Here is a 14,316-nt window from a genome sequence, read left to right as displayed (position 1 = left end):
ATACCAGAGCATTAAGAACTAGATCAGAATGTCATACAGCATGCACAATCACCATGAATGGGAAGCTGACCAAGCAGATCAGGAAAGAGGAGGTGTCTCGGTGACTCAATTACCATGAGAGCATTTTTGCCACAAGTGATATTATTGTCCAACACTATGGTTGAGCTGATGAAGTTCTAAACACAATGAAGAATAGTGTACACTCAACTTTTCACGTGGTAATTGTGCTCTAGAAAGTGCCTGGAATAAAATTGTGCTACCACTTAGGAAAGCAGTATGGAGATTCCTTACAAAACCTGGAATGAAACCATCATTTGACTCAGCTATCTCACCCCCCAGTCTATACTCAAAGGATCAGCATGCTACAGTGATGTAGCCACCTCAATGTCTATAGCAGCTCAATTCTCAATAGCTAAACTATGGAACCAACCTAGGTGCCCTTCAAATAGATGGCTGGATAAAGAAACTGTGGTATATATACACAATGGAATATTACTCAGCCTTAAAGAAGAATGAAATTATGGCATTTATGGGTAAATAGGCGGAGTTGGAGAATACCATGCTAAGCAAAATAAGCCAATCTCTAAAAACCAAAGGCCAAAAGTTTTCTCTGATAAGAGGATGCTGATCCATAATGGGACAGGGGGGCAAGGGAAGAATAGAAGAACTTTGGATTGAGCAGTGGGGAGGGTGGGGAGGTAGATGGTGGACTGAGATGGACATTATCACCCCTATGTATGGATATGATTGCATGAATGGTGCGACTCTACGTCATGTACAACCAGGGAAATGAAAAGTTGTGTTCCATCTGTATAAAAAAATAAAATGAATTTTTTTTTAAAAAAAACTGTAGTTTACAAAAACAGAACTGCACTTTTTGTATGTAAAGTCAAGATTTTGGCTCCTGTGCCTACGAACTGGCTTTTCATGCAGGTGAGTACCCTGGCAGGATGGAAGAGGTACAGGTCTCCAGACAGCTTTTCATTGTGCGGAGCTGTGTCCCAGCACCGAGGGCCAGAGGGCTCACATCCTCGAGACCACCAGACATTTTTTCATTCCCAGGATGCTCTCTGGAAGCCAGAGGGCCCCGCTGAGGACGCCATTGCAAGCTGACCTCAGGAATATACTCCGGCTGGATATTCATCAAGCCAAAAAGGACCGAAGCACCCTCCAGGCCTGTGTTTGTTGTCTAGCACTGAATACCAGAATCTGCGAGGAGATTTTCCAAATTCCCATGTTGGAGCTCTCTTGCGGACTGAGGGAATCATGGGGCCTAGACATCTGTGTATAGTGCACTCCTGGAAAACACCTGTTAATTCTAATTTCATCTATTTCTAGGCTTTTGTCCTGCAACTGGAAGAGACTGAACCTAGATCTCCCGGTATTCCAGCTCCAAAAGCCCACACTCAGAAAGTGTAGTGAAACTTATGGTTTCTTGCAGTGACTTTGAAACTCCTATGTTGTGTGGCTTTGGGTGCCCTGCTTACTATCTCTGAACTACAATTTTGTCATCTCAAAGTTTGGAAGAGAGAGGAAACTCCTGTCCACCTCGATCAGTCTAGAATTCTCTGGGACCCACTGGGTTTGCTTCCCAGAAGCCCCTGTTTGGTAACTTTACCTCTCTCTCTCTCTCTCTCTCTCTCTCTCTCTCTCTCTCTCTCTCTCTCTGTCTCTCTCTGCAGTTTCCCAGGAAGGGCCATCTGTCACAAGGTTATTTGGTTGGGGAGGGTGTCTGTCCTGCTCCTGCTGTGAGGATGAGCGGTATTGCCAGAATGCCCTGGGAGGCCAGGCGGGCTCTTTGCTTTGTTGACACAGATGGGACCTAATGAAGAGGCCCAAGGTAAAATAAGTCCTGGGTAAACAGAGGATCAGTGGGGTAATTACCAGCCTTAGAGCACGGTTTCTCCTTGCCTGGCCCTGCAGAACCCGTTCCCAAGGCTGACTCAGAGGGCCAGGCCTTCAGGAGGCTGGGCAGCACCTGCAGCCCCAGCTCAGAGGTCAGGGGAGGGAGTGGGGAGGCCCTTTCCACAGAGGATGAGAAGACGTTTATGTCTTTAAGAACCTACTTTAGTAGGTTTGAAACTCTAAGGGCAGAGTTCTCCTTGCTCAGGGGGGTTGACCTAGGCAGAAGGATGCAGGACGGTCTGAGCCGGGAGTGCAGGCAGGCAGGAGTTAACCAGGCAGAGAGTGGCAGGCATCAGGTTCATTGGATCAAAGGTACCTGCCCAGCCAACTCTGGGGGCAGGGAGGCCAGTGCAGCCAGGGAGGGAAGGCCAGGCATGCAGGTCGGTGGCGAGAGCAGAGGTGAAGGGCAGAGGTGAAGGTGTGGCACATGCACTGACTTCAGTGGCCCAGCAGAGAATACACTTGCCATTTGGGAATAGATACCTCGGGCTCCTTCATTCATTCACTCATTCAGCTATTAAAGGCAAGGTTGCCATATTAAATGCTAGGGCATGGAATGATCACTAAGCAAATCAAAGCACCCTGCCCCACACAGCTGACACCCCATGGAAGGAGACAGATAAATAATCATAATAAATAAGTCAACTCTAGGGCCATGAGCAGGTCCTGAGGACCATGAGGAAGAAGCCAGCGGAGCACAGGGCACAGAGAGGAGGGGCTCGGCTGGACATCATGGGTGCTGCAGATTTCAATACAGCGGTAGAGGAGGCCCGACCTTCAGTTTTCCAAGACAGAAATCGTTGAAGGGGTGTTAAGTTCTCCTAATTTTAAAAATTTATTTTATTTTTGGAAGTGGGTGGGTCAAACCCGCGTGCTAGGCCAATACTCTGAGCTCCACCCCAAGCCCTCTCTGGGTTTTAATATTGTGATGTCCTGGGAGCCTCGGAGAGCCCGGGAGGATTCTCATTCTCTTCTCTTTGTGGGGCCTACTTGGTGGGTTTTTTGTTTGGTTGGTTTGGGTTTGGTTTTGGTGCTAGGGATTGAACCCAGGGCCTTGTGCCTGTGAGACAAGCACTCTACCAGCTGTGCTGTGTCCCCAGCCCAGAGTTGGGTTCTTTATGTTAAACAATGGAAGCAGTTTCAGTACTTCAAGGGCTGTCCCTGACTCACAGGCCTTCGGCGTACTGTGAGGAGGACTTCCTTTTTTCCATCTGCCCCGGCTGCTCAGAGTGCCTGTATTTTGGTGCCAGATGCAGAGAGGTTTCCTGCAGCCCTCTGCTCACCCAAGCTTTGTCGGGAAGACAGGACTGTTGCTTCCATGGGGAATGATGTCCCCGTAGCAGAAGAAAGATGTACCTCCTTCCTGTCCTCTGAGCACTGGGGCGGCCGGAAGAGTGCCTGACTCTCAGTTAGCAACAGGAAACTGCCCGTCAGCACAATTTCTGGACAAAAAGAGCACAGGATTTTGACCATATTGTTTTCTTGTTGCAATATGCAGAGTTTATCTTGTGACCATGATGTTATTGAATGAATCACTTCTGTTTTTTTAATCCTGTCTTTGGTTTATCCCCAAAATGGAGGTGTGGGGGTGGGGGTGGGGGAGTCTCTCATTGATTGTCCAAAGAGATCCAAAAGATTATAAGGCAGAGCTTCAACAAGGAATTTCCAGAACTTTGGGCATCTCCTTTGATTGTTTTGAAGTTTTGTTTTGTTTTTGTATTTTGAATTGCAACATACACATGTGCAGACGTGTCTGCACAACACTCCCAAGGGTAGAGTTATATGAATATTCACTGAGCGAACATCATCGTTCAGCCCCACCCAGATCTAGAAGCACCATCCCCCGGTGCCATGAAAGGAACAAAAAGAAACATCACCAGTTCTTTTTTTTTTTTTTTTTTCAATAGATGCAACTGAGGCGGGAGTGGGTAGCAAGTCTCCGGTCAGGGTCCTACAGGACACAGTGTTTTGATCTTCAGCCAAAGAGCCACAAGTAACCATTGGGATCATTTGCATCAAGGGGCTACGGTATCACTTATGTGTTTTAAAAGGGTCCCTCTGCACAGCTTGGAGAGTGGCTGGGAGAGGATCCACATGAGAAGACCAGTGAAGAGGCTTTTTGCATTTGCCCAGGTAAAGAAAGAAAGTAGCTGGGTCCTGGCAGAGAGTGGCAGGGATCAGGTTCCAACGGATCCAACTGTACCAGCTCAGAAGATGAAACCCTGGAAAGTGAGACAACAGATTAAGACAACACTCCCAAGCCACGGGTCACCCCGTACCTAAAAAGCAGGCTCCCATCTGTGCCCTCCAGCCAAGAATAGGGGGTGAGGCAGGAGTCACACATGTGACTCGAGGTAAAGGAGCCCACTCACCTTGGGGCTCTGCCTTTAACATGGTGCAGTAGAATTGGGGTGTCTCTTCCTCAACCATAAGACTCTTTCTGACTCATGGTTTCCCATAAAGTAGAGCTGTTTGCAACAGTAACGAATAGTTCTGTGCTATGCCCATCCACCTTGAGTGTGATGATTGGAATTATATTCCCCAACAGTTCCTGTGTTGAACTCCTAAAGCCCCGTTTCCCAGAACGTGATTGTATTTGGAAATAGATCATTGCAGATGTAATTAGTCAGGATGTGGTCCTGGAACAGGGTGGTGCCCTAATCAAGAGGAGAAATTAGGACAGTCCTGAAGCTGGGAGGCAGAGATGGGGTGATGGTTTTAGAAGGCAGAGCACATGGGGTTGCCGTCAGAGCCCGCAGCGAGGGTGGAGACGCAGGTATGCCCCTCTCACAGCCCTCAGGAAGAACCCACCTTGCGAACACCGTCTCAGACTTCCAGGCTCCAGAAGGGTGAGGCAGTCAATTTCTGTTGTTCACCGTTGATAGCACTTTATATCAACAAATGTATCTAGGTGTACAAACTTACCCGCCATGGTTTGAGTGTGTCCTCGAAATTCAAGTGTTGGAAATTGGATCCCCCGTGCAGCTGTGTTGGGAGGTGGAGCCTTAGAGGGGACCAGCGGGGCACCAGGGCTCTGCTTCACACATGGATTAATGATGCCGTTATCATCATCGCAGAAGTGGAGTCTTGACGAAAGGACGAGTTTGGTCCCTTCTTGTCCTGTCTTGCCCCCTTGCCCTTCCACTGTGGGAGGACACAGTAAATTGCAAATTGCCACTGCAAGTTGGTGCAACCACTCTGGAAAGGAGTATGGAGATTCCTCAGAAAACTTGGAATGGAACCACCCTTTGACCCAGTTGCCCCCACTCCTTGGTGTATACCCAAAGAACTTAAAATCAGCATACCATAGTGACAGGGCCACATCAATGTTTATAGCAGCTCAATTCTCAATAGCTAAGCTATGGAACCAACCCAGATGCCCTACAAGATGAATGGATGAAGAAATTGTGGCATATATATAGACAATGGAATATTACTCAGCCTTAAGGAAGAATGAAATCATAGCATTTGCTGGTAAATGAGTGGAACTGGAGACTATCATGTTAAGTGAAATAAGCCAGTGCCCAAACACCAAGGCAGAATGTTCTCTCTGATATGTGGGTGCTAACACACAACAATGGAGGAGGGAGTAATAATAGAAGTTCATTGGATTAGACAAAAGGGAATGAAGGGAAGGGAGGGGGATGGGAATGAGAACGATAGTAGAATGAATCGGACACAAGTTTCCTATGTTCACACATGAACACACGACCAGTGTAACTCCACACCATGTACACCCACAAGAATGGGACTCTAATTAGAATAAGTTATATTCCATGTATGTATAATACGTCCAACCCACTCAACAGTCATATATATCTTCAAAGAACAAATTAAAATTAAATAAATAAGAACGACTCTGCCAGATGCCTGTCCCCAATCTTGGACTTTTCAGCTTCCAGAATCATCAGCCAATAAATTTTTGGTCATTATTAATTACCCAGTCTGTGGTATTCTATTAAAGCAGCACAAAAGGGACTAATGACACAGCCCCAGCCCTTGGTGCGGCTGAGGAGACTGGAAAGGGCGGGGCGACAGGGCCATTCTCAGTAGAGAGTAGCTCAGGTCCCTTCTGAGCCTCATGTGGGGCAGTGACCGGGTTGGGAAGCACCCAGAGCCCTGCTGCAGCCACCCTCTCCCTCCCCGCCCCCTACCCCCAGCTTCCTGGGAGAGGGAGAAGCAGCCTGAAGCTAGTCCTTGGGGATTCTGACTTTCAGCTCTGGATGCAACCCAATGCCTGCCACTTAGGGGCAGATGTTGCAGGGGGTACTGGGAGGAAACCACTAGACACAGTTCAGATGTCCACTCTAACTCTCCACTATCCATTTAATTCAAATATTTCAAATGTTTAAACCATTTCTACTGGCCTTCCATCCAAACAGCCAGTTCCATGTCCCTGTAATCACATCATTATCTTGAAGTCCATTAAACTCATTTCATAGAACATTCTCACAAGTCCCTTCAATACACAAATCATACCAGTCCTTTGTTTTAATTAATTATTTATTTTTTGAGACAGGGTCTTCTTATGTTGAGAGCCACAGCCAAAGGGGCCCCAGCAAACTTCCAGCTGCCAGCTGATTGGCTCCTCTGCGGTGATGCTCATTGGGCTGTTTCCCCCGCCCTTTCAGACCATGGAGCTGCTCATTGGGGGACTCTTTTGGCTCCGCCCACGCGACCCAGCCAATCGACCTCAAGAGCGGGAGGAGTTGGGGGTTGAGAGGCTTGTGGGAAGCCGGTGGTAGCAGTTGGGCTCTGAGGGAATTCCTGAAGAGCTCGTGTGGTGTGGCGTGTGTGTTCTAAAAATAAAGTTCATTTCTGCTTGATAAGTGGCTCGTGAATTGTGCCCAGCCAGACCGCGGCATTCTTATGTCTCTGTGTTGCCCAGATTGGCCTTGAACTTGCAATTCCCCTTCCTTAGCCTTCTGAGTAGCTGAGATGACAGGTGTGTGACACTGCCTAACATTCCTTTAAAACAATTTTTTTTTTTTATAGCTAGTAGGCCTACTTCTGACCCCAGCTGCCCTCTTTACAAAGTTTCTAGCTGGGAGCAGAAGGCCGTTTAGATATTACCCAGTGTTGTTTCCGAACTCAAACTTACAATGGTAAAAACAAATCAAAACCTAAGGTCTGTTGGCAGAGCGTAATGGTTTAGATGTGAGGTGTCCCCCAAAAGTTCATATGTGAGACTTTGCAAGAAAGTGCAGAGGAGAAATGACTGGGTGTCAAGAGCCTTCACCCAACAGTGAATGAATGCCTGATGGGATGAACTGAGTGGTGACTGAAGGTGGATGGGGTGTGACTGGAGGTGGTGGGCACTGGGGACGTGCCTTTGGGGTACCTATTTTGTATCTGGAGAATGGAGTCTCTCTCTGCTTCCTGACCATCACGTGAGCTGCTTCCCTCTGCCACACTCTTCTGCCATGATGTCCTGCCTCACCTCGAACCCTGAGGAATGGAGCCAGCTCTCTATGGACTGAGACCTCTGAAACCGTGAGCCCCCAAATAACCTTTTCCTGCTCTAAAATTGCTCTTGTCAGGTCTTCTAGTCACCCAAAAGCTGACTAAAACACAGAGAATCAGTTCCAGCACGTGCATCAACAAGGGTCAGCAGAGCTTGCCTGGGCTTCACCCCAAGCCCTGTGGAAAGCACCTACCTGTAAGCTGTCCTGAAGCAGCAACTCATAGCTGTGATCATCTGTCCGTGGACGGTGGAGATCCCTGTGAATCGGGTCACAGTGAAGGGAAGGACTCCATACAAAGCCCAGTTAATAAAGTGTTTTTATTGAACTTGCTACACATACAAGGCCCCTTAGGATCTGCCTCTGCCTCTCTCTACCTTCTTCTCTTCTGTTCCCACCTCACCCTTACACTTTGTGACCCAACCAAACTTATAGTGACCCTACAATTTTTCATCCAGTCTGAGAACTTTTGAGACTGAAGACAGATCCTTAAGTTTTCTGGGACAAGAGTCATGAATCAGACTACTCTGAGAAACCTTGGAAATCTGGTGTCTCTAGCCACGTGGAACTACTTAGAATTCCCATAATATGCCACAGGCTTTTACAACCCCATATTTTTGCATATGCTATGCTCTTTCCTTGGCTTATCCACCCCCTTTCTGGCCTACTTGTAGTAAGTTCTGTAGCCCACTCCTTGGCGGAGCCTCTCTAAGGCTCCTAGGCGGGGCTTAGACTCTCTTTCCCTATTTTCCTAACACTTAATCACTGTCTATCTAGGTTTCGTTGATTCCCCAGAAGGCCAGTAACTACTAACTCAGGTATTATATTTTTTCACCTTTGTACTCTCTAACCTATTCTGGTTGTAGATGCTCAACAAATACATGTCTAATAAATGATTTTGTGATTATCCTGGAGAAGAGGTGGGTGAGAGAACTAACTTCCAACATCAGGAGTGTTTTCATCTCATGAAGGCCTCTATTTGATTTGTGTGGCCATAAAGACGAGAACAAGAATAGCCACTGAAGGTCCCAAGGAAATACATTTCACCTCAATATTAACAACTTTCCAGTGAACAAAACTCTACAGAAAATGAAGAGAAAGCCTGGGGCAGATCAGAGCTCTGTCACGAGAGGTGATGTATTGGTCAATACCAGCAAACACTTGGTAAGAATGGAGCCAGGGTTTGAGGATGCAGGAGACAGATGGTTTGGGGCAAATACCTAAGACTCTAGGATTGATTGATTCATTACTTCAGTCATTCACTTTTCCCTTATTCAGTGAATACTGGGCACCAGGCACTGTACCAGGAACTTGATGAGTTAGTGCAAAACAAACACACCCATGAAACCACCGCACATATCAAGGTCCTACGCTTGGTGATAAACCAGATCAGTGTGGCCTCTGACCTCTGGAAGCTCACAGGCCTGCAGAAGAGATACATATAATTATAAGAATCAACAGGCAGTTCGAAGGCAGAAGGAGGAGTGGAGGGAGAAGAGACTTAAGTTGGAAAGAGATACAGGTTAAAAAACTCATTGGGTTCCTGACCTGGGACTTTCTGGAGAGCTCAGGGTTTGTCTCTGCTCTGCCTGCTCTTCCAGTCCAGTGACCTTCCTAAGTGCTGGATTAGAGCAGTCTGCCCCTGTCCTCAGATGACAGGTAACCAGGCAACTGTGGTCATCCCAGGGGAGACAGAGGGTTGAGCTGTGTGGGGTCTTTAGCCAGGGCCCCTTCTTTCCTCCCTCCTTCTCTGAAAGTCTGGCAGACTTGCCCTACTCATCGCACAGACCTCGGGACGATAAAGGCACAGGAAATGTCATGGTAGGTGCACCTCAAGAGCCTGGCAAAGACTCAACCTCAGAGCAGCCAGCCCTCAGAGCACCCATCGGAACTGGTTGCAATCCAACAGGGAGGAGGAAAGACGTCAAGATGAGCCAGGAGAATGTGCTCACGGGATTTTCTCCTCCACACTGCAGGGAATAACATCAAAATACAAGAGCCACTCGGGAAACCCTTGTTCCATTTCTGGGAACAGTAATCAAAAACAAATACCTTACATTGTGCCTTTACTGTGGCCCAGGCTCTGTGCTAGGTGATCAGATAGGCACTAGCTCTTTGCTGTTGTTGTTGTTCTTTTTAGACACACATGACAGACACTACAGTGTATTTTGACATATTATACATACACGGGGTATAACTTATTCTAACTAGGATCCCATTCTTGTGGTTGTATTGATGTGGAGTTTTACTGGTTGTGCATTCATATATGAACATAGGAAAGTTATATCTGATTCATTCTACTGTCTTTCCTACTCCCTTCCCCTTTCTTCCTATTTAATCATCAAAAAGACCCATGGTTGTAGGTAAATCAAAATTTACCTACAGTCACTAGCTGGAGAATGGATGCCTGTGTCTCTCTGGATCTGTGTTTTGGGGCTCTGTAGTGTGGAAATTTTCATGGGGTTAAATGAGAGCCCAATAAAACACACTGAGTTGACGTGAGATCTCCTCTCTGAGCTCCGAAGCTAAGTGCATTCCCACTGGAGTAGCAGTTTAGCAGGAGAAGCATCTGGAATATGAATTTATAGCATAAGGAAACCAGAAAAAATTATTACTCATATTACAAGAGGATAATCTCTCTAATACGTAAATCCATCTGTCCATGTAAGAAGACTAATGAACTAACAGGTAACAGAAACTATACAAATGGCACTTTCACATATGAAAAGATGCTTAACTTCACTCATCAAAGAAATGCAAATTAAAGCCATACTGATGTAGCATTTGTCTCCAAGAAGTTTGGCCAATAAGTTTCTCCAATAACTATGGCCCTAAAGATATAATATATTTGAAAAGAAGATAACTAAAAACAATGACTTAAATATCCATCTCAAGAAGCTATGAAAAGAACAGCAAACTAAATCCAAGGAGAGTAGAAAAATGATAATAATTAAGAGGACAAACAGAGCAAAACATTGGTTCTTTGAAAAAATAATTAATAAAAAATAATAACCCCTTGCAGGATTAAAAAAGGAAAGGAGGGGGGAGGAGACAAATTCAGTCCAACATCGGGTATGGAAAAAAACATTATAATTCCTAGAAACATTACAAATATGGCCTCTATAACAATAAATTTGAAAATATACTTGATATGGAAAAATCCTAGGAAAAAAACATAATATACACAAACACTGAAATGACAGAGATGTTAGAATTATCTGACATATATGTTATAGCAGCTATGGTTTCTTTAAAAAAAGAAAAACTTCAATGAGCACTTAGGAACACAAATGAAAGAAAAAAAGGGAAAATCTCAACAAAGAAATTGAAGGTATAGTCATCACAGTGCTGCACACCTGGAATCCAGGTGACTTAGGAGGCTGAAGCAGAAGAGTCACAAGTTCAAAGTCAGACTTGGCAACTTAGTGAGACCCTGTTTCAAAATAAAAATTTAACAGGGCTGAGGATGTAGTTCATGGTAAAGCACTCTGGGGTCAATCCCCAGTAACACACACACACACACACACACACACAGACACACACACACACAGACACACACACACACACAGACACACACACACACACACAGACACACACACACACAGACACACACACACACACACAGACACACACACACACACACACAGACACACACACACACAGACACACACACACAGACACACACACACACACACACAGACACACACACACAGACACACACACACACACACAGAGACACACACACACACAGACACACACACACACAGACACACACACACACACAGACACACACACACCAAGAAAAAAAAGAAAAAGAAAGAAAAAAAGGGAAAAAGGATGAGGGGGAAGGGGAGAGGAAAAAGAAGGAGGAGGAAAAAAAGAAAGAAAGAAAGAAATAGAAGAGATAAAGAATGAATTTGAAATTTTAGGACTGAAAAATACAAAAACTGAAGTAAAAAATCTCCATACATGGGCTCAACCAAAGAAGAATGGAGGAGGCAGAGGAAGAAATTAGTGAACTGGAAAATGGAACTGGAAAACAGCCTGAAAAACAGAGACTTAGAGCAAAAGGAAAAAAGATGAACAGAGCCTTGGTGATTTCTAACATTTATGTCATCAGAAATGTCCCAGAAGAATAAGAGAAACAGACCAGGCTGATAAAGTACTTAAAGTAAAGGTTGAAAACTCCCCCAATTTGGGAAAAAGACATAAACCTACAGATTTAAGAAGATGAGCAAACCAAACAGAATAAATCCAAAGAAATCCACATCAAGATGCATCATTATTAGCTTCGGCCGGGACAGCATCTTCCAATAATTTGCCAAAATGACGACTACAAAGGAAAGAGGAGAGGAACCCGATATATGTTCTCTAGGCCTTTAAGAAAACATGGAGTTGTTCCTTTGGCCACATATATGTGAATCTACAAGAAGGGTGATGTTGTAGACATCAAGGGAATGGGTACTGTTCAAAAAGGAATGCCCCACAAATGTTATCATGGCAAAACTGGGAGAGTCTGCAATGGTACCCAGCATGCTGTTGGCATTGTTGTGAATAAGCAAGTTAAGGGCAAGATCCTTGCCAAGAGAATTAATGTGCGTACTGAGCATATTAAGCATCTAAGAGCCGAGACAGCTTCCTGAAACGTGTGAAGGAAAATGATCAGAAAAAGAAGGAATCCAAAGAGAAAGGTACCTGGGTTCAGCTGAAGCGCCAGCCTGCCCCACCCAGAGAAGTTTGTGAGAACAAATGGAAAGAAGCCCAAACTGCTGGAACCTATTCCCTATGAATTCAAGGCATAATAAATGTAAAAAAAAAAAATTAAAGGCCCATGGACTATATAAATGATTTTCTTAAAAAAAAAGATACATCATTATTATATGTCTGACAACTAAAGACAAAGGGGAAAATAAAAGAAAAAAATTCTTGAAAATAGTCAGAGAAGAATTAAGACCTTAACTAAGAGGAGAAAATAAACTAGATTGACAACAATTTTTCTTTTCAAATAAGAAATCTTGGCAGTTAAAAGGAAGTGGTGGGACATTGTTCAGAACAGTCAACCCAGCATCCTAAACCTAATTAAAAATATCCATCAAGGTCTAGCACGGTGGCGCATGTCTGGAATCCCAGCAGCTCAGGAGGCCGAGAGGAAGATCACAAGCTCAAAGCCAGTCAGCAACTTAGTGAGGCCCTAAGCAACTCAGCAAGACCCTGTCTCTAAATAAAATATTTTTTAAAAAGGCTGGGGATGCACCTCAGTGGTTAAGCAAGTGCCTGTGGGTTCAGTCCCTCATATCCTCATATGTATGTATGTATGAATGAATGTATATATACATATGTATGTATATATATATATATATATATATATATATATATATATGGTAAAGGAAATTCTCTTAAATACAAAGGACACAATAATAGAAGAACATTAAGAAGGAAGAAAGAACTTGGTAAGTAAAAGTATGAGATTCCTCAAAAAATTACCAATGGGGGCTGGGGATGTGGCTCAAGAGGTAGCGCGCTCGCCTGGCATGCGTGCGGCCCAGGTTCGATCCTCAGCACCACATACAAACGAAGATGTTGTATCCGCCGAGAACTAAGAAAAAATAAATAAATGTTAAAAAATTGTCTCTCTCTCTGTCCCCCTCTCTCTCTCACTCTCTCTTTAAAAAAAAAAAAAATTACCAATGGAACTACCATTTGACCCAGTTATCCCACTCCTCAGTATATATCCAAAGGATTTTAAATCAGCATACTATAGTGATATAGCCACATCACTGTTTATAGAAGTTCAATTCACAATAGCTAAGTTATGGAGCCAAACTACATGCCCTTCAAATAGATGAGTGGATGAAGAAAATGTGGTATCTATACACAGAGGAATATTACTCAGACCTAAAGAATGGCTTTATGACATTCACCAGTAAATGGATGGACCTGGAGACTATCATGCTAAGTGAGATAAGCCAATCCCAAACACCAAAGGTCGAATGTTTTCTCTGATATGTGGAAGCTAACCCACAGTAAGAGGAGTGGGAGAGAATGGAAATTCAGTGGATTAGACAAAGGGGAATAAAGGGAAGGGAAGGGAATAGGAAAAGAAAAGACAGTGGAATTAATTGGACATAAATTTCTTATGTACATACATAAATACACCACAGTGAATCTCAGCATAGTGAACATCCACAAGACTGGGGTCCTATTTAGAATAAGATCTATTCCATAGTTGAATAATTACATCAAAATGGACGAATGTATAACTAAAAAAAACCCAAAAATCCCCATAGGCTTTCCTTCTCTTGATGTTTTTAAATTACTGCTGTGCCTAATATGGCTCTAAATATATATATGAAATATATATATATATATATATATATATATATATATATATATATATATATAAACAGGGAAGGCTAAAGAGACATAAAGGGAAGTAAGCCTCTATACTTCACCTGAACTGGTAAAGCAAGAGTACTAATGGTCTGTGATAAATTATATGCATATAATACCTAATGCAATCACCAGTAACTACACAAAGAGATATGCTCAAAAACATTATAGATAAATCAAAATATGATTCTTCAAAAAGTCCAAATAATCCACAGGAAAGCAGGAAAAATAAAACAAAAAAATTGGTTAAGTGAATCTAAAAACCTTATATACACTGTCTATAAGAAACTCATTTACTATTATCAATATAGATGCCCTTCAATAGACGAATGGGTAAATAAAATGTGGTATATATATATACACAATGGAATATTGCTCAGCATTAAAAGAGAATAAAATTATGGCATTTGCAGATAAATGGATGGAGTTGGAGAATATCATACTAAGCAAAGTATGCCAATCCCCCCAAACCAAAGGCTGAATGTTCTCTCTGATAAGTGGATGCTAATCTATAATGAGGGGGATGGGGCATGAGAAAAATGGAGGAACTTTGGGCAAA

The 14,316-nt window shown here is 43.8% G+C and overlaps 1 pseudogene; it reads left to right on the top strand.

Moving 5' to 3' along the window:
* Positions 1-4,617: 4,617 nt before the first annotated feature.
* Positions 4,618-12,192, top strand: LOC144255076 (large ribosomal subunit protein eL21 pseudogene; annotated as a pseudogene).
* The last annotated feature ends 2,124 nt before the right edge of the window (positions 12,193-14,316 follow it).

Source organism: Urocitellus parryii, chromosome 5 (assembly GCF_045843805.1).
Source record: "Urocitellus parryii isolate mUroPar1 chromosome 5, mUroPar1.hap1, whole genome shotgun sequence".
Taxonomy (NCBI): domain Eukaryota; kingdom Metazoa; phylum Chordata; class Mammalia; order Rodentia; family Sciuridae; genus Urocitellus; species Urocitellus parryii.
This window is presented reverse-complemented; position numbering and strand designations above follow the sequence as displayed.